General features: G+C 35.8%; 1 non-coding gene across 1 annotated transcript; it reads left to right on the top strand.

Annotated features, from left to right (window-relative positions):
• Positions 1-3,767: 3,767 nt before the first annotated feature.
• LOC127133303 (small nucleolar RNA R71) lies at positions 3,768-3,874 on the top strand. The gene has a single exon (XR_007807288.1). It is a non-coding gene; the product is annotated as a small nucleolar RNA R71 (small nucleolar RNA).
• The last annotated feature ends 22,065 nt before the right edge of the window (positions 3,875-25,939 follow it).

Below are 25,939 nucleotides of genomic sequence, written 5' to 3'. Positions count from 1 at the left end.
CGCATTTCTTGACAGCGGTATGTACATCCTTCCATATGTTTGGCCAATAAAGACCGGCTTGTAGGATTTTAGAGCAGGTTTTGGATGTACTTGCATGTCCACCATAAGGAGCGGAATGACAATGTTGGATTATACTTTCTACCTCTTCTTCAGGTATACAGCGACGAAAAATACCATTGGGGCCTCTTTTGAAAAGTAAAGGGTCGTCCCAATAATAATGTTTTATGTCATGGAAGAATCGTTTCTTTTGTTGGTAGGATAGATCAAGTGGAACCACTCTGGCGGCTAAATAATTGACAAAATCAGCGTACCATGGTGTAACGCATACAGCCAAGGTGGTCTCTACCTGCCCGTCAGCTCTATTTTCTTCCAAATTAGCTATAAGTTTATCGTACGAGAAATCATCGTTGATCGATGTTCTTTCCGGTTCCAGGTTTTCAAGTCTAGAGAGGTGATCTGCTACTACGTTTTCAGTTCCTTTTTTATCTTTGATTTCCAAATCAAATTCTTGTAGCAACAAGATCCACCTTAGGAGTCTAGGTTTAGCGTCCTTTTTTGTTAAGAGGTACTTAATGGCGGCGTGATCAGTGTAAACGATTATTTTAGCTCCGACAAAGTAGGAACGAAATTTATCTAGTGCAAATACTACTGCTAAAAGTTCTTTCTCGGTCGTGGCGTAATTCATTTGCGCTTCATCTAGAGTTCTACTCGCATAATATATGACGTGAAGTTTTTTATCCTTTCATTGTCCTAAAACAGCGCCTACGGCGTAGTCACTTGCGTCACACATTATTTCGAAAGGTTCATTCCAATCCGGGGTCTGCATTATGGGCGCGGAGATCAATGCTTGTTTAAGTGTTTGAAATGCTTCTAAAAATTTATTGTCGAAGATGAATTCAGCGTCTTTCATTAATGATCCGGTTAAAGGTTTAGTTATTTTAGAGAAATCTTTAATGAATCATCGGTAAAAACCGGCATGTCCTAAGAAGCTTCGTATTTCCCTCACAGTTTTCGGAGGTTGAAGGTTTTCGATTACTTCTATTTTGGCTTTGTCTACTTCAATTCCTCTATTTGATATGATGTGTCCTAAAACAATTCCTTCTTGTACCATAAAGTGACATTTTTCCCAATTAAGTACTAGGTTCACTTTTACACATCGTTCTAGAACTCTTTCTAGGTTTTCAAGACATTCTTCGAAACTTTGCCCGCATAGGGAAAAGTCATCCATAAAGACTTCCATGATGTTTTCGAGAAAATCGGCGAATATTGCTATCATGCACCTTTGGAAGGTTGCAGGAGCATTGCACAAGCCAAACGACATTCGTCGATAAGCGAAGGTACCAAAAGGACATGTGAACGTTGTCTTTTCTTGGTCATCAGGATGAATCGGTATTTGAAAGAAACCTGAGTAACCGTCCAGATAGCAGAAATGAGAATGCTTGGCTAGTCGTTCTAACATCTGGTCTATGAATGGTAAAGGAAAATGATCTTTTCGGGTCGCTTTGTTTAGCTTTCTGTAGTCAATGCACATTCTCCATCCCGATTCAATTCGTTTGGTTATAGTTTCTCCTTTTTCATTTTCGATCACTGTTATACCTCCTTTCTTTGGTACTACGTGTACAGGACTAACCCATTTGCTATCGGATATAGGATATATGATACATGCCTCTAATAACTTTGTTACTTCCTTCTTCACTACCTCACTCATGATCGGGTTTAGTCTCCTCTGATGTTCCCTAGAAGTCTTGCAGTCTTCTTCTAGCATGATGCGGTGCATACAAATAGAAGGACTTATCCCTTTAAGATCGGTGATGTTGTATCCTAATGCGGTTGGATATTTTCTTAAGATATGTAGGAGTTTTTCGGTTTCGAGTTTTCCTAGGTCTGCATTGACTATTACTGGTCGTTCAAGTTCTAGGTCTAGGAATTCATATCTCAGATTTTTGGGAAGTGTTTTCAGGTCGAGGGTTGGTTTCTTAAGGCATTGCGTAGGATTTGATGTTATTGCTAAACATTGGTTCAGTTTGTCTTCTACATGATAGTCAGACAAATCGTCATTTTCGAATTCTGTTTCCTTTATGCATTCATCGATGATATCCATGAAGTAACATGTGTCTTCTATTGCATGTGCTTTCAAAAATTTGGAAAGAATAAACTCAATTTTCTCTTCTCCTACTTCAAAAGTGAGTCGTCCTCGTTTTACGTCTATGATAGCACCGACGGTTGCTAAGAAGGGTCTTCCCAATATAATGGGGGTAACTTCATCTTCTCTTATGTCCATAATTATAAAATCGGTGGGGATGTAGAATTGACCTATGCGCACGGGAACGTTTTCAAGAATTCCTACGGGATATCTAACGGAACGATCTGCTAATTGTACAGACATTTTAGTTGGTCTTAATTCTCCCATTTCAAGTTTCTTGCATATGGACAAGGGCATAACACTGATACCGGCTCCTAAATCGCATAAAGCTTTGTCTATGACAAATTTTCCTATATGATAGGGTATAGAAAAACTACCAGGATCTTTAAGTTTAGGAGGCATATTTTGGATTATTGCGCTACACTCAGCAGTGAGTGTAACAGTTTCGCTATCTTCAAGTTTCCTTTTATTAGATAAAATTTCTTTTAAGAACTTAGCATATGAGGGCATCTGTGTAATAGCTTCTGTAAAAGGAATTGTGACGTTTAATTGTTTCAGTAGGTCAACAAATTTTTTAAATTGGCCCGCGTCTTTGGTTTTAATTAGCCTTTGAGGATAAGGGATAGGTGGCTTGTAAGGCGGTGGAGGTACATAAGGTTCTTTTTTCTCTACGGTTTCCTTATTACACTCTTCCTTTTCCTTAGGTTTACCTTCTTCCTCAGTTGACTTTTTAGAGTTTTGGTTCTCAATCCTTGGGTCAGATGGTCCTTCTACCTCTGTACCACTTCGTAATATAATTGCATGAGCGTGGCCTTTCGGATTAGGTTGGGGATGTCCAGGAAATGTACCAGTTGGGGCAGCAGTAGGCGCTTGTTGTTGAGCTACTTGCGAGATTTGTGTTTCCAGCATTTTGTTATGGGTAGCCAGGGCATCTACTTTACTTGCTAGGTGTTTAATCTGTTCGCTAGTGTGTACATTCTGGTTTAAGAACTCTTTATTGGTTTGCTATTGAGAAGCTATGAAGTTCTCCATCATGATTTCCAAGTTGGATTTCCTAGGAACGTTATTGTTAGGTGTAGATAGGGTCGGCTTTTGATATCCAGGAGGTATAGCTGGAGCTTGACTGGGAGCTTGACCTGGTGCATATAAATCGTTGTTACTTTTATATGAAAAATTAGGATGGTTCTTCCAGTTTGAGTTATAGGTATGCGAGTAAGGATTTCCTTGAGCATAGTTCACCTGCTCTGTTTGAATTCCTGTTAGGAGTTGACAATCTGTAGGAGTGTGACCTTGAATTCCACAGACTTCGCAATTTTGAGTTACGACAACCACGGTGGCTGAAGGTGATACATTTAAACTTTCAATTTTCTGGGCAAGAGCATCCACTTTTGCATTAACATGATCAAGGCTACTTATCTCGTACATGCCACCTTTCGTTTGAGGTTTTTCTACCATTGTTCGGTCGCTTCCCCACTGATAATGATTTTGGGCCATGCTCTCGATAAGTTGATAAGCGTCGGTGTAAGGTTTATCCATAAGCGCACCACCGGCGGCGGCGTCTATTGTTAACCTTGTATTGTACAAGAGACCATTGTAGAAGGTGTGAATTACTAACCAGTCCTCTAAACCATGGTGTGGGCAGAGTCTCATCATGTCCTTGTATCTTTCCCATGCTTCGAAAAGAGACTCGTTATCTTTTTGCTTAAATCCATTTATCTGGGCTCTCAACATAGTTGTTTTGCTTGGAGGAAAATATCGGGCAAGAAAGACTTTCTTCAATTCATTCCATGTGGTGACTGAGTTGGAAGGAAGAGACTGAAGCCATCTTCTAGCTTTATCTCTTAACGAGAAAGGAAAGAGACGAAGTCGAATTGCCTCTGAAGTGACACCATTAGCTTTAACGGTGTCAGCGTATTAGACAAATACGGATAAATGAAGGTTTGGATCCTCGGTAGGATTTCCAGAAAATTGATTCTGTTGCACTGCCTGCAACAGCGAAGGTTTAAGTTCGAAGTTGTTCGCTTCGATTGCGAGTGGAGCAATACTCGAATGCGGCTCATCCTGCGATGGAGCAGCATAATCTCGAAGAGCACGAGTTGGTTCGGCCATCGCTGGTATCGCCGAAGGAAGGAGATTTTTGAGATCAGGAATTTCGATTGGAGGAAGATTGTTTCTAACACGATACTCCCGAATTCGTCGTAATAATTGGAGATACCGTTCAACGTCGTTGATTCGTAAGTAGTACGGCTCGCCTTGTGAGCGAGTGTGTGGCATATAAATCAACGAAAAAGAAGGGGAAAAAAATAAATAAAAATTGCCTTAGTCTCTACAGCGTAACAGAAGAGTTACGATATCGACTAAATAAAAGTCCCCGGCAACGGCGCCAAAAACTTGATCACGACTTTATGAGTCTAACGATGGTACTGACTGCAAGTGCACAGTCCAATCGCGTAGTTTTAAAAGATATCGATCCCACAGGGACTTAATGAATCGATCTACCGTTTTTCTAGGGTTACTGCGTAAAGCTAAGGTGGATGATACTTTAATGATTAGGGGAAAAGTAAAACTAAATTTGGATGTAGATAAAATATCAAATAATATGGATATCAGTATGTAGTTCGTCGTAATTAGGGAATCAAATCTTCATTGGTCTTTTTCTTAATTTTAAAATAAGTCTTTTCAGTAGACACTATTAATTAAAAGCCTTTTCCTCAAACTCTCGCTTTGTTGAATTAGACTATGACTTTATATTTTAACATACGCTCTCACTATCTCGTTAAATGTAAAATCACTTTTGAAAATAATAGAATCTATAGAAACTCTTTTTGAGAAAATACTAATTGTTTAAACGCCCTCGTCTCAAACTCTCGCTCTGTTGACTTAGACTATATGATTAAACTTAAATGCTTAACTCTCGTCCTCACATTTAACTTTTAAAAATAATTTTTGAAAATAATTAGAATTCAATTAACCTTAAAAATTGCTTTCGCCCTAATTTAAAGTTAATGTTCAATTTACACTGTCCAGTTAAAAGCTCAAACCGTCGTTCTATTGATTTTAACTTCTGTATGTCTTTTACTCTCGTACAAAAACCTTGGTATTAACTTTGTAAATTGAGACCAGAAAAAGAGTGACTATATTTTGAAATAAATTTAAACCAACTCAATTTTGATTCCTTTATTCCGCTTACTTTTAATACCGATATCTAAATTAATTAGCCGGACATGCTAAACATGCATAAACAATAATCATGCATAAATACGGCCATATCAAACAAACAATATATATAAACAGCGGAACAAAGCATATGTAAATTAAAACTATATATCAATTAATTAATGAACCTGGAAAAATACTAGAATTCTGGATTTTATCTCCTACGCTTCGGTGCTTGAACACTCCACCACAAGTCGGTTGGATTTGTTCTTCACAATTCTCGATCAGATAGGAAAGTAAAAACAAGGAAATAAAATACTATGATCTGACGTAAGGTTAGATCCAGTAAAAATTACACAATAATTTCCGGTGTAGAAACTATCGTGAGAAAATAAATTGTATGCTTCGGAAATTAAACTAGAAAAGAAAAGAAAATAAAATGCTTGAAAATTTAGAGTGCTGGAAAATATTGCTGGAAAAATTGTACGGAGAAGAAAGAGATCAAGATCCCTTCAATTGGCTTTTGTGAGGTCTATTTATATTCACCTCTCCAAATAACCGTTTCCTTGAATTGGTCTTCAGTGTGGTTCAAAGCGTCAACGAGTGCAGGAGGAAATTTAGGGGAAACCGTCCACTCTGTTATGCACGTCAAGCCTAGAATATAGGATGAAATGTGTGACGTCCGTCACATTATGTGTTACGGTCGTAACACTGGGTTTTGGGACGTGACGCTCGGCACGTGAGTGTGGCGGTCGTGACAGCCATTTCCTTTGTTCCAAACGTGGGTTGGGCTTTGGTGCTTCAGCTTGCTGCTTTTCCTAGAAAATCCTCTTTTTTTGCACCCCTCTTCTTTCTTTTTCACACGTGCTTTAAATAATGATACCTGAAATAAATAATAAGAAAATACCGAGTAATATCGAATAATATAAAATAAATTGACTCAAATAACGATATAATTTAATTAAATCAAGTCTAAAAATGTGATATAGTTTCATGTTATCATAGGCTAAACCCACTAGGAAACAAGCTCTCCCTAGCAGAGTCGCCACTTTTCTGTAGGGGGTTTTCGTTACCTTTAGGCTTATTGACTAAACCAAAAGTAAACATAAAATTCGAGTCGCCACCGCACTTTTATTTGTCCAAAGGAAAGGCTAAAAAGCGAACAAAAGCCAAGTAAGAAGTTTTATCAAATCAAAAACTAATAAAAATGTCAGAGATCTAGGTAAGGGGGTTGGTTATGAAATGGGAAGGTGTTACGCACCCAAAACATCCTTAGTACTCTAAGGGAACCCTTTTTTCAAATATGTGTTGTAGGTTGGTATTTATGAAAATATGTGCAAAAGATTGGAGGGATGAGAAGAGAATAGATTATATTTACAAGTTTATTGTTTGAATGGATGAACCCATTGCCTACGCACCATCACAAAGGTAGGATCAAAACCTCGTAGTTCGGGGTAAAAATCTCAAAGATTGGTGAATTGATTTTCCCAAAAGCCTTAAGGTCTTTTGTTATCAAAGGGAGAAAACTCAACCTAAACCAACAATCCACCATGTGAGGAGAGCTTCATCATACTAGTGAGGGGTTAACCCTATAATAAGTATGGAAGACTTATAATCCAATCACTAAGGATAAGGTGAGATTCACATCAACCACTATGATAACTCAAACCTATGACTAATGTTTATGAAAAGGTTTTAACAAAGGTGGCCATTGGAACCACAAAAAAACAACTTGAAGTGAGTTATATTTACAAGTTAGATTTATTTACAAAATGAAGTCAAAGTTGGATTAAGATTCATTCACAATGAGTATTTATGAAAAGATTTTTCAAAGTCAAAGGCATAAGGCCTAGGTTTCTAGTTTGAAACAAAGTCAAAGTTTGCAAGAAAATGATTTTTGGCTTGGGTTAGAGTGGGGAAAAGAAGAGAAGGGCTAGTCCTAAGGTAATCAAAAATAAGAGAGAAGATAAAACCCTTGGAGTTCCTTTTCTTGAAATCATAGAGATGATTCAAGATGCTCCTTTCCTTTGGACTTAGCACACAATCAAGCAATCAAATAATTATAGATTCAAGCTCCTAGGATCTCCATTTGGCTTGTCTCTCTTAACTTGGTTACTCATGACAATGGTCCTCTTTACTATCTCAAGATGGAATCCCTATCACACAAGAGCAAACATCAAAAAGTTCACAACACAATAAGAGGAATGGATAAATAATAAGTTTTGGAAAGGAATTCCTTTAAAGTCAACTTTGAAATTTAGCATTCTAAAGGCACGAGGCCTAGTTGCTCTTCAACAAGTTTAGCATTCTAAAGGCATGAGGCCTAGTTGCTCTTGGACTCATTTAAGCATAGGTATGTCCTAATTCTAAGTCCTTTCTCCTTTTTGCATTAGGTTCTCACAAAACAATTACAAGACAACAATATATTTATATACAATAATGAGCTCAAATGAGCAAAAGAAAAATGACATAAACATAAAATATGTGCTAAAGTGAGTAAAATGAAAAGCAATATGAATAAATGAGCAATAAATAAATTGCATTAAAGTAAAGGGCAAGAAATTAAATGCTCAAATTAAAGTTAGTAATTAGTGAAGTTATGTTAGTTTGTCATAAGACAATGTAGCGCTATGTTAAGCAATCGTAAGTGGACTAATATAGTAGTCACACCTATCTGAGGCCGGTCAATAAAACTATAGGCAAATAAACACAAGTTAGAGATCATGACTAGTAAGTCAAGCTCCTAAAATTTGTCATGCCAAAAAAAAAGGGGAAGGGCCTTGTATGGACTTTAGGTTTTTTGCTTGACCAAGAAGCAACCTATCTTGGACACAAAACAACTCACTTGATCTTGGATCAAGTTGAGTTTGGTTTGGATCAAAGAAGGTTAAACCTCTCATTTGTCAAGACCAACCATAAGACATTAACTCATTGGCCAAATTATGAAAAGAAAGGGATGAAGATGAAATGGATGGAAAGAGAATTCAAGTATCAAGCTCAATTAGTCAAAAGGGAACCAAATCATCATCAATCAATGCTAAACAGAAAAGAAGTGAAGATCACAAGTCAACAAGTCAAACATATTTTTTGGTAATTTTTTTGAATAAAAAATAAATGCAAAATAAAATAAACAAAATATGGTCAAATCTCAAATTTAATTCAAATCAACTTCGACAAGTCCAATTAAATTCTCATAGGTCTAACATGGTCAAACAAACTTTGACAAATTTTTCCAACCATTTTTTTAAATCAGAAACTATTTAAAAACAATTAAAAACAATGAAAAATAACACAATATGAATTAAAATCTCAAATCAATTAAGAAATTGATGAGACTATTTTTCATTGACTTATCATGATCCATAGGTGTTAGGAAAATATTTTTTAGATTTTTCAAATATCAAAAAGTAATTAAAAATGAATTAAAACTATTAAAAATCAAATAATTCACAAAAAATATTAAATGAAGTCACAAAAATAATTAAAAATCAAAATATGAAACTAGATTTTTCAAGAAATTTTTTGGCATTGGTCTCATATTTTTGTGACTTCAAATAAAATATTTATGAATTTTTGAAAATAAAAGGAATTAACCGAAATTAAAAGAAAATAAGAAAAATAGAAAAATCCAGCGCCATCAGATCATTTCATTAATTGACGTGGTAAGGCATCAAGGGCTCAGGGGCGCGGATACAAGTTACACATGAGTCAAGCGCGTAACACATTGCATTAAAACAAGTCAACACATGTAATGGCCAAGATTAAAACATTTAGGCACGATCCAATGGTTGGGACTCAAACACGTGGGGGTGGTGGTGGAAACCACCATCTTCTCCGGTGATCTAACCATTTCCGGCCACCACGCGCAGGAAAATAAATTGCAATGAAAATGAAAAATGAAGACATCAAAATGAAGTTGAGGTGATGTACATCACCACTGTAACCATGGATCATCCTCACCATTCCTATTTAGAGAGAAATGTGAGCTTGAAAATCATGGTGTGTGAACTGAAATGGCACGATTTGAATAATTAAGACCACCATTGGCCTGCCTCAAGTGAGAGGACTTCAGAAAACAACACAAACCAAAGAAAATCACATTGTATTGCAAGATCTAGATCAAAAAAGTTTGAGGTTCTACCTCTGAAATGAAGCTTCAAACAACACGAATCCTTCAAGATCTTGATCTGCTTTTGCTCCAGAAGTGTGATGGAGATGATAGGTTAAGGAATTGAGCTTTGAAAATCAACTAATGATGTTGAATTTCAAGCTTGAAAGAGAAAGAGAAAACTGAAAATTCCTTTTGTGAGGGTTGGGATTTCAATTCAGCAGCAATTCAGATCTCCACTTGGTTGCCAATTGAATGAGAATGAACACTTATTTATAGCTGAAATGGATTGCAAGGCATGGTTCCCTCGTGTGCATGGGATTTGAATTCTTCTTGCATGGGCCTGTACAGACACATGTAAGGCCCAATGATGGGTGCAAGTCCTTGTTGATACCACCTGGAAATGAATTGGACATGCACAATGGATTGCACAAGCTTTCACATCAAGTTTTAATGTGAAATGCAAAAATGAACCTAAATAGAAAGCTCTTCGAAACTCCCACATGGAAAGTCCAAAAAATTAATGTGAGTAATGGTTGGAAAGCTCTTGAAATAAGGAACAAAAGTCATGTTGGTAAAAAATTCATTTGGAATTTGGAAATTAGTGAAAACTGGTTGTGAAAGTTTGGGCACAAAACATGTTTAAGTTACCTTTGAATTTTTTTGTCAAAAGCAAACCTCTTCAAGCCCCTCTGTTTCTATGATGCAAGCCTCAAATTAAAAAACTTCCAACATTAAAGTTGTATATCTTTTTAAGGTGATAAATTTATAATCAAATTTTGAATCATTTGAATTTTCCATGAGAAAGTTATGGGCATTTGAAGTTGGGCATTTTTCAAATTCAATGACTTAAGTCCAAAGTGATCTATAATGTTTTGTATTATCACATGTATTTATTTTAGGATTATGAAATTTTGTCCCACATAACATTTGAAGTAGACATCTTAAGCTTTCCAATTCATTTGGTCTCACCTCAAAATCATAAAAATTAAGGAAGTTAGGTCCTTGGGAAGTTGAACCAAAATTAGGGTTTCAATCAAAATGACCTATAATGTTTTGAAATAAATGATGACCGTACAAGTTTCAAATGGATTTTTGATGAACATGGAAGTTTTTCATATGGTTCTTAATAAAATTTTGTCTCTTGGGGTTATCTTCATTTGACAAACACATCAAAAGTTGCATCTCAGTGATCCTCAGTTTAGTCAGATGATTTGACTGGTCAACTTTTCAAAGCCAAACTTCCAATCTTGATGAATAAAGGATTGAGGGGCCTCACATAGGCTCATATATGAATAAAATTATAAATGAAAGAACTTACCTTGGTTTAATTTGATCATAGGTTGAGGTTGCTTCATGAGCAAGGCACAGTCAAAGCACAATTGAATTAGGGTTTCCTTGGGAAACAATCCTCAAGCCCTTTGGGTTATCTTCATCAAATTGGCAAATTGAGATACTTGGGGGAAATATATGATGATTAGGAACTTTGTGAACCATTGTCATGCTTTTTCTCATCTTCATCTAGCCATATCATTGAGCTTAGGAGCCTCCTAGGAGCATTGTGGCACATGATCACTTGAGCTTCAAAACAAAAAGAGTCAGTGACATATTTTTGTGCTTTTGGTTAGTAATCAAAATAAGAAAAGCAATAATATACAATACAAGCATCCTTGGTGGTCTCAAGCCACTCACACAAATCCCACCCCTAGGGTTAAGGAGCCAAACATGCTATGATCCTTGAGGCAATGCACTGAGCAATGATATGATGCCATGAGGGATCTTAGGGTCAAAATTAGGGTATTACACAATGGGCCTCAAATTCATTACTTTTAACACCCCCAATCAGAGGCTAATTGCTAATCCCTTTTAATATACACCCCTTCCTTAATTTATTTGATTTTAACTAATTAACTTATTTTTTTAATAAGAAACTTTAAAGTTAATATTTTTTTAAAATCTAATTAATAATTAGTTGATTTAATTAAGGTAATTAATTTTCTAAGTCAATGGTTTATTTAATTCAATTTTTAATTTGCAAAAATACAAAAATATACTTTGGGAAATTAGGTTTTTATTAGTGCATCTTTATGATTAATTATAGGGTTAACTTTTGGGATATTACTAAGGATAGATGGGGTTTAATCGAGTTCGTAATGTTATTTCACATCATTTATTTAATTATGTTTAAAATTTCAGATAAAATCAATTATGTATATAGTTACGTCGCGTAATTTAATTTCTAAATAAGTTAATTATAACATTTTTGCTAACTGATCAATTAACTTAAAATCAATACCACATACTCAAAGTTTAAGTCCTCTGCCCTTGTGCATTGAGGCATTTTCGAAATTAATAATTTCTCCATCCCTGATGTGTTGAGTACTTTCACGAAAAATCTAAAAAATAGAAAACAAACAAATATTTTCTAGAAGAACTGCGGTGCTCTGATCCTTCACCTAATGTGGAGGTACGTAGGCATAAAGTCTTAGCACTCTAGCGAGTACGATAATAAAAAACATTTTAAAGTTATAGGCTAGGAATAGTATAGATTAAACTATTTTCTTCTAAACAATAGAATTTTCTTCATAAATAAATAGATGGGAAACATAGACAAACATTGAGTACAATGGAAGTAAGGGGTGTATGATACCTTCCCCTTGCTTAACTGACTCTCGAGCCCTAGTCTCTCCCCTTAACTTATAGGCTTTATCATTATTTCTCTGTTCATTAGGAACAAATAAAATATGGTGGTGACTCTATAAATTTTCCAGCTACGACAACTGATGACTTCGCTAGGGACCCCTACTTCCCTAAAGAGAGTCCATCCCAACCTCTAGCTCTAGGGTTTTGTGTGTTTGTTTTCTCTATTTTCTTTATCTATCTATTTAGTCGCTTCTTTCTTATTTATTTGATTTTTCTTTCCATATTTTATGTCTTTATCATTATATATATTGTCATGTCATCTGATGGAAATGTTATTATGTGAGAAGCTAAAACCCCAACTTGAGAAAAACTTAAGTTAAGACGTAGAACTGAAATGTTTTATGTGAGGTTCCGCATCTCAAAGATACATGGAAGCTACATTCAGAATAGACCCCCCAAAGTTATCTTCATAGTAGGGTTAGCCCTTAATATGTTGATAACTTGGATGTGGTCCATGTCTTTGAGAACCTTTTTTCTATAACCTACTTGATCCATAATGACCTTATATTATCAACCCCAAGATTTGTCTTTGTCTGATGAAATGCAAAATGATGCATGAATATTATGTTCGAAGTTTTTTTATTTATGATGCATGAATGAGTGAATGAACGAAATCCAGGCATATGGACTCAAAAGTTTGATGTACGAATGGATGATAACACGAATTTCTTTCCATATCAGGGACCTCACTGGGCATGATATAGGGTTTAAACAGGGACTCCAGAGTCATGGATTCATATGAATGTTTGTCGCTTACGACAAAAGCATGTTGATCGACAGCTCCATTAAATGAATCTATTATGGGTGAGGTTTTCGTACCGACCCACGCGAGAAAAGCTTCTCAGGGACCCGCACTACACGACCATTAATCTTGGGTTTTAGACAAGGATTTCAGAGTCATCGATTTCCTTGATTGTTTTCCATATATGTCAATTTACTTGTTAGGCATCAACTCCATCAAGGAAATCTATTCTGAATGAGGTCTTCGTACTGGCCCAAGCAAAAAAAGATTCTAAGGGACATGCACTACGCGACCATCATTTCTACTTAGCAAAAGATTCAAGGTCCTACAAAGGTCCTTAGAGTCATGGATCCCAATGAAAACTTAGACGCTTACGACAAAAGCTTACCAATAGTTAATATCCTCAAAAGAACCTACTCTAAGTGAGGTTCTTGTGTCGACCCTTACGATAAAAGCTTCTCGGTAGAGATTCTTTCCCTCAAGGTTTCTTGCAATCAAAGTATCCATTCAATACCACAACATAATAGAACGGATAATATCTGAATATTTAAAGCAAAAGGGAAGAAAGTAGAGAGCAAGCAAAACGTAAAGATAAACACCCAAACATGCGAAGAGGGCAACCAAGATTAGGCTTGACATGCTTAGGGAAGAGTCCCCAGTTGTCGCTACGCGAAAAATGACACAGAGTCAGCATCAGATTTTATTTATTCCAAAGGAAAGGTAAAATATCGATAAAACCCCAAAGGTGAAGAAAATGGTCTCGCAACCAAATTCGGGTCCTGAAGTCGGTTATGCAAGGGGAAGGTATTAGCACCCCTCACATCTGTCGTACTCGACGGGACTCATCTAGGTTGTTTACGCTTGAATGAGTGTCATTATCTAAAGGTTACCTACTAAAGGGGAAATATGTGGTTTTTTATTAGTGTGCTCGTCAAGGATTGGGGTCCTTGTGCCTACGTATCCTCACAATGGAATGAGGAATCAGAGCTCCATAGTTCAAAGTAGAAAATGATCGTTTGTTGGTTGTTTTGACCTTGAAAAAAGGTTTTTATAGTGATGCCCTAAGGTGCAAAATTGCATTTGATGAGTTTATATTTTTTTAGGTTTTGAGAGATGTTATTTTGATTTAAATTGCACTAAAGACTATGAGTGGAGACGACTATCTCAAACAACCAAGCCAAGCATCTTATGTTCAAAATAATCAGAATGAGGGCAGGAAAGCTCCATTCTCGCTCCTTCTCTACCACTTAAGGCTCGTGGCACATAATCCTAATCGTATTTTATTATGTTTTGAATTTGATTGGAAAAAGGCCATTTGACGTTGAATAAAGGGTTTTATGATTGATGTTTTGTGAAAGGGGATGAAGAAAAAATGAAGACAAATTGAAGAATTGATTGTCGTATTGAATCGGTGTCGCCATTGAAGAACCATCGAGGGTCTCCGATCGGTAAGCCTCAAACTTTATTTATCACTCCATGAATGTTAGCTTCTTTTTGTCTTTGATGCTTTCTTGCTTATTTGAGTTGTCTTTACATGCTTGTTTGTGTTTGCATTATCTTACTTTTCATCATGTATGGATGCTCGCCCTGAGAATCCAAATCTTGATATGAACACAAACCATAAAATTTCAGCATCTTGTCAATGCCAAACTTGACCTCCTTCATCATTAATTTACCATAAATCTCAAGAAACTTCACCAAGAATCCCTACCAATACCAAATCAAAATCCGATAAAAAAATTATAACCCTTAGACGAATTGATTCATAATCCAAAATAGTGAGAAATAAAATATGTAACGTAGCCGAAGCATGTCAAAGAAGAAAAATAAAACTTCGTTGAAACAATTCATCAAAAAGTTGGAATGCAAATTACGGAACATCGAATAAGTTAACCAATTCAAAAATAGTAAAAACCAAGCACACTGCTGAACCAACCGACTGTTGAACCGAGTTGCAAACAGAACCATAAAACTGAAAACAAATTCCAAACTGTAACGTAAATCTGCACCGAAGCAAAGCTAGGAAATATGGAAAAGCTTTGTTGGATATGCACTATTATACGAGTCTCAAATGGAATTCATTCCATCTCCTAACAATGAAGTTGCAAGCCAGTTGTTGGTTCTGCATGTTGTGAAACCATTGCTTCGTTGCAAGTTTGTTCTGCACTAATATATATTAATCCTTTTTTGTTTTTTTTATTTATTTAAAATTATTTTATGTTTAGATTAATATATTCAACTATTAATAGTATGTTTCCCGTAACCATGTTCGGCTAAATTCTTAGAGTTCGGGATGTGAGAACCTTCGTTCCGACGGGACTCGACAAAATATATAGGCATTGGTTTTCAACATTAAATTATTTTTTTGATTTTAAATTTTATTTTAAAAAATTAAAAAGCTTTGTGCGACAGCGAAAGCACTCAGATACTGGTTAATAGTGCGATAGTGTGGGTCCGGTACTCGATCATAAAATCTAGATATTTAATTTCTAAAAACAACAATAATGTTTTATTAATTAAATAGGACTTATCGGTTTTCAAAACTTGTTTCAAAATTGTAACTTGCGGAGCGACACCAGGAAACTACAATTTCGAAACATAACACGGGTTGCGCGAAAGTGGGTAATGCTTTTAAATTAGTATTCCCTCCAAAAAATATTTTAAAATCAAACGAAGTGCTGAAATTTATAGGTATCCGAAAATTACCTTCCGAACTCCGTTCATTTTAATTTTCAAACTAATTAATTTAAATTTGTTCTCAAACAAAATATTTTATGATATCCTTATATTTACAAAGCGACAATAGATCACAGTAGGGTGACATTGGTCTCTGTGGATTCAACATTTTTTATACTATAATTGATTGTTCCATGCACTTACGGATAACAACACATCATATACCAATCACATTTCTCTGGCAATAACACCAAAGACTTTGTGGCCTTCCATAGCTCTCAATATTTTCTCAAGAATTTGGTAATTCTCCTTTATGCCTTTAATATCCTCATGTCTTTCATCATGTTTATTAGAAGGTTCAGGAGCATGGTATATTTGATGATGATCTTCAAACTGTGGTTGTACATGTGTATGGATGATTGGTGGTACGATCATATGAACCACAGGATGTGCCTCAGTGGCGAAGGGTAAAGGTACCATTTGTTGGGTAGATTGCATAATGCATGGGGCCCCTTCCAACGGTAGCGTGTAGCCAGGAGGTAGACAAAAAATTGGCCAAGTAGAAGGAACATTCCTCATAGGTTAAGGCTCGAAGGTAGGACCGGAGACCTATAAAAGGAATGTTACTCGAGGAGTGTCCAACTTGGTGGATAGATTTTGAACCATCTCCATGATCTGACCCACATTTCCTCTTAGATCATCGAGTTTTGAACTCATTGTTTCTAGTTCTTGTTGTTGATCAGTCATCCTTTAACGAGCGCTGACTCGAGTATTGTAGTGGTGTTGAGAACTCAGGGTGAAACTGAAGTAAGAAAACAAAATGATTTTTTGATTATTTATGCATGCATGCTAATTAATGCAAATGCAATGGTATGAAAATAGATGCAATGCATTTTTTGTTGTTTTAGGTATAGGTTCAAAGGTCCGAGGTATGGATGAATTTGATTGCTTTCATGGAATAGGGTTCTCACCGGATATGATCTAGGTTACAAAGGTTTCTAGACATGATTCCTATAGTCATGGATCCACAAGAATGTTTGTCGCTTTCGGTAACTTACTTGTCGGGCTTCAACTCTATCAAGGGAATCTATTTTGGGTGAGGTTCTCGTATTGATCCAATGAGGAATTTATCTCACAGACCCATACTATGAAATCGTCGACTACATTGGTTCTAGACAAGGTTCCCAGAGTCATGGATCCACAAGATTGTTTGCCGCTTACGATAACTTACTTGTCGGGCTTCAACTCCATCTAGGGAATCTATTCTAGGTGAGGTTATCGTATCGACCGATCGAGAAGTTCATCTCACAGACCCATACTACACAACCACCATTCCTAGTTGGTCAATAGGGGTAAGGTTCTACAAATGGTCCTTAGAGTCATGGACCCTAATGAAAATATCGAAGCATACAGAAATTTACTTCCTGGGCGACAACATTCTCAAAAGGATATACTCTAAGTGAGGTTCTCATATCGATCCTAATGAGAAATTCATCTCACGGACCCGCACTACTCAACCTTGTCATATCTCATGTTTTCACTCTAGACTCGGGTAAAGAGTCTTTCCCACAAGTTTTTTGCAATCAGAGCCAAGTACCAACAATATATATATATATATATATATATATATATATATATATATATATATATATATATATATAACAATAAAGATAAAAATAGCAAGATAAATAAAAGTCACACACGTAAACACACATAAGCACACAATAAACCAAACTATGCTTGACTCACTTAGGGAGGTGTCCCCAGCAGAGTCGCCATCTGTCGTACCTCGAAAAATGAGAACCCGACGCCTACGAAGCATAATCGCACGCTCGTGGAATGGACTAATAGAGTCGTCACCGAACTTTATTTATTCCCAAAGAGGGAAAGGGAAAATATTGATAAAACCCCTAAAAGAACGACTAAGATATGGTCGTCGCAACCAAATCAGGGTTCGAGAGTCAATTACGTAAGAGGAAGGGATTAACACCCCTCACGTCTATTGTACTCAATGGGAACCGTTTAGTTAGTTGCATGCGTTAGTGTTTGCTTTGAAATGTTAGACTTCTTGAGTTATTTCAAAGGGAAAAAGAAATAGGACAAGAAAGTTTATTTTTTATTAAGGTTCCTGACGAGACTTTGTATCTCGCTCCTACGTATTTCCGGGTGCAATGAAAAACTCAAGGCTACGTAGCTCTGGGTAGAAATTTTTTATTTATTGGTCCATTTTATTGAAAGCTACTTTGTCTCAATCGGCGAAAAAACATTGCTTAATACCCAAAACAAGTGAGGAGCGTACGTTTGCATCCCATTGAATGGATTTCTATATATCAACATTCATGGGAACATGTCACTTATCTCAACTCACACGACTATGGACAAAGCATTATTTTGCATCATCTCGATACAAGATGCTTTCGTTTTTTGAAAAGGTTTTTGAAGTTCATACGACGGCGAGAAAAAAAAGAGTTTGATGTGTTGGATGTCTTTTTGGTTGAAAGTATTTATGACTTGCAGCTTTTACAACTTTGGTCTAATGCTCAGTACTATGATTGGACCTTTCACCTAGGTAGTCTTTCCTTCCAATTTTTTTATGAAAAGGGGTTTGAATATTTACAAGTGTTTTGATGGAAAGACGAACGCTTATGGCTTGCAAGCTCTTACAATTTGCGCCTAACATCCGAGACTATGAATGAACCTTTCACCTAGGTAGTCTTTTTCTTCCAATTTTTTAAATAAGAGAGGCGCATTTGGATTTTTTTAGCAAAAGACAAGTATTCATAACTTGCAAGCTCTTACAATTAGAGTCTAACACTCGGGACTATGACTGGACCTTTCACCCAGGTAGTCTTTTTCTTTCAATTTTGAAATGGTCAAAGTTTTTTATTAGTCATTTTTTATTTGGGAAAATGGCTTGACGTTGTATCAAGTATTTTATTTTAATGCGGAATGATTGAAAATGATTTATAGTAAAATGGATGGTGAAGATGATTTATGGTTGAAATGGATTTGGAGTTGAGTGGTGGAGACTTGGTGCTGACCAAGTGTTTTTGAAAATGGAAGATTGATTTTATATTTTGTTTTTTATCTATTATCTAATTAATTATTTAGCTAACAAAAATGAAAGCGATAAAGATAATTAACGATTACAAACAAAGGGTGGGGGATACACTTGACAATTGGGGAATATAATGAAACAATTAAAGTACAAACTGTCAAACAAGTAAATGAAAACACAAAAAAGAAAAGAGCTCATTGTAAGAAGGCCCAAGAGTAAGTAGCGGGAATGAAAACAAACCAAAAACAAAAGAAACGAATTTAGCTCTAGGCTAACTTAAAGTGAATTCATGTAGGAATCACTCTATAAGAAGCCGAGCAACCGAATATATGCATCCCAAACGATTTTCAAAAGATAAATTGAATTTAAACTTCCAAAATTGCAATGCAATAATAAACCAAACAACAACCAAACATATTGTTAGTTTATAAAATCAAAGTTGCGCAAACCAAAATGAAAATGGCAGCACAAACGCAAACTATTTACAAAATTTAGCGAAATTATTTACAGGACAATATGAACATGGATAGAGATCCACTTAGTAGTTAAAATAAATAATTAATTAATTCAGATCTAATCAAACTAATTAAATAAAATTTAATCAATTAAATAAATACTAAGTTAAATCATTAAACTAAATAAATAAATAAATAAAATAATTAATTACAAGAAGGTGTATGTAGTATGTGAGGTGTATCACTAAGTAGCAAAGATGGGCCTAAGGCCCATCATCTAACCCTAATTATCAATACTACTATAAAAGGAAGAAAAAAAAGAAAGAAAAAAGTGATAAAACAAAAATAGCGCCCCAACATGGATGACGGGCAAAGTAATTCATTTTCAACATTTAGACAAATCCCCTAACCACATCCTGGCATGTGTCAAGCATGTATGGGGGAAACAGCACGCCATGAACAACCTGTGGTTCTCTCTGCGTTGCTTTTGCAGAATGGAAAAAAGAAAAAAAAACAAGTTTCAAACTTAATCTCAAAGAAAACAAAAGAAAGATATAAAGCAACGGAGACAGTCGACTGACCAGCCCAGCAGAGGCGGCAACACCCCCACCCTTTTTTATACAATTTTATTCTCTCTGGTAGTATCTCTCTTTCTACTCTCAATTTCTTTGCTACGAGCAAAGAAAAAAATGCAAGCAAATAAATACGTCAAAGAAAAGCAAGAACACAAGCCAACATCATCATCATTGCTTAATAAAAAATAGAAAGAATAAGAGAAAGGAAACAAACTGAATGGATTCAGAGTGTGAGTGTAACTTTCTATTAGATATATTTGCATGATGTCAAAACTGGGATACTTTAGCGTTGATGTATATTGGACGGTAGCCTCTGATTCTCAATGTGCATCTTAGCATTAGGAAGTATAAAAACATTTGGAAATAAGTTGGAAAAGGCTTCATGCATCAAAAATGTATTAAAAACAATTTTTATGGGCAAAATAACTTATGTGTCGACACATACATGTTTCAGGTCGACACATAGAAGAAAAAGTTTTCCATGTGTCAAAACATCTGTTTTTCAGGTCGACACGTGTCCTGCATTTTTGAAGTTTGTAACTTTTGTTTGATGTGTCGCCTCTGCAGGTCGATGCATGACCTATACAGGTCGAAGCATGACCTATATAGGTCGACATATGCTTCGAACATGTCGGCTCTTAACTTACACAGGTCGACTCATGCAACGTAATTTTCCAAAAATTCACAACTTTCCAAATCTTTTGCATTCATTTTGCCTCAAACATGCATGCATATAAATACTTCATACATGCATCATTTCTAGTAAGATTCTAGAGCAAGGTTCTAGAGTAAACCTATATAAAATCAAGATTTCAAAGCATTCTCATCATCTTCAACATCATTTTATGCATACACACAAATAAACCACACATAATCATTCTTTATTTGGGTATCATCTAGAATTAGGGTTGATAACTTCCAATTTAGGTTGATTGAATTGTAAATTGGGTTGAGATCTTTGAGGGTTTCAAATAAGAAAACCGAGTGTTGTACCCCAAAATTTGCCCTACTTTTTCTTTTTTTACCCAACTTACGACTTTATTCATCTACATGCATTTATGAAACATTCATTTTATCTACATATCATCATTCCATCTTCATTTGCAAAATTTAGTTCAAAGGGTCTTTGGTGATGATGTTTTTCTTAAATCAGGAAGTATCTTGAATCTGGAAAATGGAAAGTAAAGAAGTGGTTGACTTTTGGTCAACATGGTCGACACTGTTGACCAGATATTAGACCACTATCATAGGCATTCCTAAACATATTCATCCTCCGTCTTTAAGTCATCATATCATGTACAAAAAAGATGTACCATGTGCACGACGTATCCTCATCTCATAGTTTTCCATGATTCAAGCACCAAAAAATCAACAAAAACAAGAAAACAAATGGAAGAAAAGAAAGGGGATGAAGAAAAAATGAAGACAAATTGAAGAATTGATTGCCGTATTGAATCGGTGTCGCCATTGAAGAACCATCGAGGGTCTCCGATCGGTAAGCCTCAAACTTTATTTATCACTCCATGAATGTTAGCTTCTTTTTGTCTTTGATGCTTTCTTGCTTATTTGAGTTGTCTTTACATGCTTGTTTGTGTTTGCATTATCTTACTTTTCATCATGTATGGATGCTCGCCCTGAGAATCCAAATCTTGATATGAACACAAACCATAAAATTTCAGCATCTTGTCAATGCCAAACTTGACCTCCTTCATCATTAATTTACCATAAATCTCAAGAAACTTCACCAAGAATCCCTACCAATACCAAATCAAAATCCGATAAAAACAATTATAACCCTTAGACGAATTGATTCATAATCCAAAATAGTGAGAAATAAAATATGTAACGTAGCCGAAACATGTCAAAGAAAAAAAAGTCAAACTTGGTTGAAACAATTCATCAAAAAGTTGGTATGCAAGTTACGGAACATCAAATAAGTTAACTGTAAGACCTCAATTTTGTCCCTAAGATCCCTCATGGCATCATATCATATCATTGCATTGCCTCAAGGATCATTGGACACCTTGCTTCCTTCCCTGTGGGTGGGATCCTTCCTTGAGAGTGGTTCTTGATCACTAAGCATTGCTTGAATTTGTATATCATTTGCTTTTCTTTTAATCACTAACCAAAATGTACAAAAATATGTCATTAACCTTTATTACTTGCAGCTTAAGCAGTCAACAGGTCAAGGCATCAGGTGAATTCATGGTACAAAGAGCATATGGTATTTTCTTGAGATATGGATCATGTGATCATTACATGGAGCTTATTTGAGTTATAGGTTCATTTTGGAGCAAATCACCAAGTGGTTGAGGCCCAAATTCATCAGAACATTTTCAGGTCATCTGAGGGCCAATGCAGTCAACTGAAAAGTCAACAGTGGGTTTTGAGTGTGGGAATTAAGTGTCTTCATCCCATTCATGTCCAAATCATGCTTATTCATCATTTCAAACATCAATATTGAAGAATTTGAGGTCAAGTCAAAAGTTTCCAAAAATGGAAAGTGACCTATAATTTCAACTTTCCAAAAATGGAAAGTTTTTGGTCCAACTTCAACTCAACTTTCCAACATCAAATAAGCTTCAAATGAAATTTTGTCCAACATGAAAGTTGAAGATCTCTCTCTCCCATTTCCAAAAAGTCCAAGATCATGAGCATCTGATGAATGGTTGAAGAGATATGGTCCAATCATTGCCAAGTGTACATGGAACTTCAAATGGCCATAACTTTTGATTCATAACTCCAAATTTGGTGCCTCTTTTTCTAAATTGCTTGTCATGACATGAAGTTTCCAAAACATTCATTACATTGCATGAATTTGCATCACATGATCATTTGCTATTTCAAGTCTTTTTTGGAGGGAAATTCAAAAATTCAAAAATGGTGCATCATGGGAGCTTTTTACCATTGCCAATGTGTTTAAAAAATGATTTTGAGTGACTTTGATCAAGCATATGACACTGTTCACGTGGGTTTACTACATGCACCATGCAATTTTCAAATTTTGCCAAACACCCTTATTTTGCTTAATCTCAAATTAACCATGATTAACTTTAATTAAAATGAGATTAAGACAGAGTATATATTGATAATCCTAACAGAATTTTGGAGGACTCATCATTTTAGATCTAGTTTTCATCTCATATCAAAATTTTCCTCTCAACCAAAACTTGCAATTTCTTCACATAACCTTGCATTTTTCTTTGATATTCTGAATCATTGAGTGGAGTAGATGGAGAATCAAGCCTTGGATCATTGATTTTGGTTAGAATGTGTGCATAGCAAGCTCAAGAACTCAAGAATGGAAGTTGATTGATAAGCTAGATCTACACGGTTTCAAGCTTCAATTTCTTCATCAAACATCATTACAAGTATTCTGGATTGGATTTGGATCATTGCAAGCCTTGGATCGTGCGTTTTCAAGGAGCTGTTCTTCAAGAGGTCACATTTTCGATCCTTTTAATTCTCTGTTTTATGTGTATGTTCATGTAGATCTTGTGTTGCTGATAATTCTGAGCTAAATTTCATGTGAAATGGTGCATTATTGAGTGAGATATGAGTGATTGAAGTTTGGTGCATCAAACTTATTTTGATCGATTTGCACAATTGGTGATGATTTGGAGTGAATTAATGCTTGATTTGTAACCTGCGTTGCATAAGGATTCGATTGATGCATTCATTTCATGATTCTGGAAAAAAAAATTGTGTGTTGCTACTGTTCATCATCGTCTTCGTGAGGAAGACGATGTAGCGACGGCTTTGCGTCCACCTTGCGTCCGCCTGGTTTCAATCTGCATGGCGCTAGGGTTCTTGATGAAGAACAGGCGCCAGAACGCGTTTGATCCGTTTTCCTCACTTCGATTCCACACTGTGGCGTTTTTGGATTATTTTCTTCAGCGCGCTTATTTTTGAAAATGAACATGGTTCGATTCCTTGCTGAAGCATATTTTCAAATCCATTCATCATTTATCCAATTCCCTCCATATTTCATGCTATGTTTCATTTTCATTTCAAATTTTTTTATCCAACTTTAAAAATTCATAATAAATTGAAAATTGCTCCAAATAATCCCTGGTTTTTTGCTACTTGTTCATTGACATGTCCTCTATTTTATGATGTTAAATTCTGAAGTTGTGCATGGTTGGATTTTGGATTGTGCTAGACTTTGTGATCATGTGTACATTTGTGACCTTGCTCCATTCATCTTATCATGAAATGCTTGATTTTAATCCAATGGACATGAAATTTTACATGATGATTCTTGACATGTTGATGGATGTTTTAGGCTTGGTTTGGTATTTTTCCCATTTACCATTTCTGTTTTATGTACATGTTTGTATGGTGTGACAATTTGTGTCACACAATTTGATGTTCAACTTGTGCAATTTCATTTCTATATCAAATGACCTCTGTTGATTCTGATTTTTTGTATGATGATTGTATTAGATGTTTTGAATGCTCATGAAATTTTCCAGAATTATTTGAATCATTTCTGTTTTGATTTGGAATTTTCATTCTCAATGTCCATTTGAATGCTTTGAAATTGTCTTTGACTTCTCTTGCTTATTACATGGCCTTGCTTAATGATTTTGACTTGGTCCTTTTTAGGACATGTTAATATGTGTTTAAAGTTGCATTGTGTTGAATATTAGCTCCTGTTTTGAATTTTTTCTTCACCTTTGACCCTAGGCTTTGACCTAGTGGTTTGTACTTACATGTGAGCTTTGAATTTCAGGACCAAGCACCTAATCTCCATGGTTGATGTTGCTTCATCATTTGAATGTTGATATTTGCTATTGATTGCTACCATTTGGTTTTTTTGTAGGTTGATGATAATTCACTTAGTGTTTGCCTTATGGCTTATTTGTTGTACATTGGGATTGCCTGTTTGTTGTTGACTGTTGTCTGTTTGTCTGAATACTGTACTGATTTGTTTAGTTGTTTACACAGGTACCTAAGTTGCTTTAAGTTCATTTGAACTTTGCTTTGCTTGTGGTTGGCATACCACTTAGGTATAATCCCTATTCTTCATGTGGTCTGGAAGACCTGCTGTTATTGGCAGGCACCTGTCTGAAGCCCTCCTTAAGAGGCCATGTTTTTGTTTGTTTAATGTTTGTGCCAAGCAGGTTAAGTCCTCTTAAGAGGAAATTGGCAGATACAAGGGATGTGCAATCCATCCCCTGCTATTCAGTTGTGTCTTTCATTTTTCTCACACCATGTGTTGATGCACTTTGAATAAAAAACCAAAAATCTTGTACATAGAGTCATGTCATTGTGGAATAGAGTTCCCCATTCTGGACTCCCACACCTTCTATTGATTCAAGCTCTCCCAGGCCAGGGATAAGAGCTATGAGGCATAACCCTCATCTCCATTTCATCTGCTCACCCTAACTCTCAATGTTAGAGGTTAAGAGCCTGACTACTCATTCCAGTATTTGGCTTGTTTGTCGAGGTTGATATGACCCCTTGACTAAAGCCCAACCTTGCTTGAGCCCCTTGGTTGTGTATAGTGTGTGATAATTGACTGTTTGTTTGCTTACTTGTCCATCTGTGCATAATTGTTTGTGTGAGCCTTGTGCATTGTTTTCATCTTTGAGCATTAATTGTATATCATTTCATGATCATTGTTCATACTTTGTGACATTTTGTTTTGTCCATTGAGGAGTCAATTGTAAGTCCAGCTATTGGCATTTGTTTCCTGTGATCTGGTAGGAGTTGGAACTAAGACCATTGATTGGCATTCCATTTCCTTGGAGTCGAGTGTAAGACCATTTATTGGCAACTTGTTTCCTCTTGCTTATGGCATTCGTTTTCTTTGCTTTGTGAGACTAGTGTAAGTCCATTGATTGGCATCTGGTTTCCATCTTTGTTTTGTGGAGGTGGACATAAGACCATTGATTGGCACTCCATTTCCTATTTTATTTTGTCTTGTGAGGAGTCAGATGTAAGACCATTGATTGGCTATCTGTTTCCTGTGATCATTTTGTGGAGTCAGGTATAAGACCATTGATTGGCAACTTGTTTCCTATTTTTGCTTCTTGTTGTGGAGTTGGATGTAAGACCAGTTATTGGCAATCCATTTCCAGTTTTGTTCTCTTTGAACATGTTTACTTTGCTTTCTTATTGCCTATTCCAAAGGAATCACTTGGATCATCTACATATGATCTCAACAGGTGAACTCCTAAGAAGTTTTACCCCTCATCCCCACCTTTTGTTTCCTTACAACCTCCATTTGCATGTTAACCCAAACCAGAAAACTTTTGTGCAAACATTCTCACTTGTTTTCAAAACTAGAAACCTAGGCCTTAAGCCTCTGATTTTCA

Source organism: Lathyrus oleraceus, chromosome 3, assembly GCF_024323335.1.
Source record: "Lathyrus oleraceus cultivar Zhongwan6 chromosome 3, CAAS_Psat_ZW6_1.0, whole genome shotgun sequence".
In the NCBI taxonomy this organism is placed as follows: Eukaryota; Viridiplantae; Streptophyta; class Magnoliopsida; order Fabales; family Fabaceae; genus Lathyrus; species Lathyrus oleraceus.
Note: the sequence above shows the minus strand (reverse complement) of the source record. Positions and strands in the feature narration are given on the sequence as shown.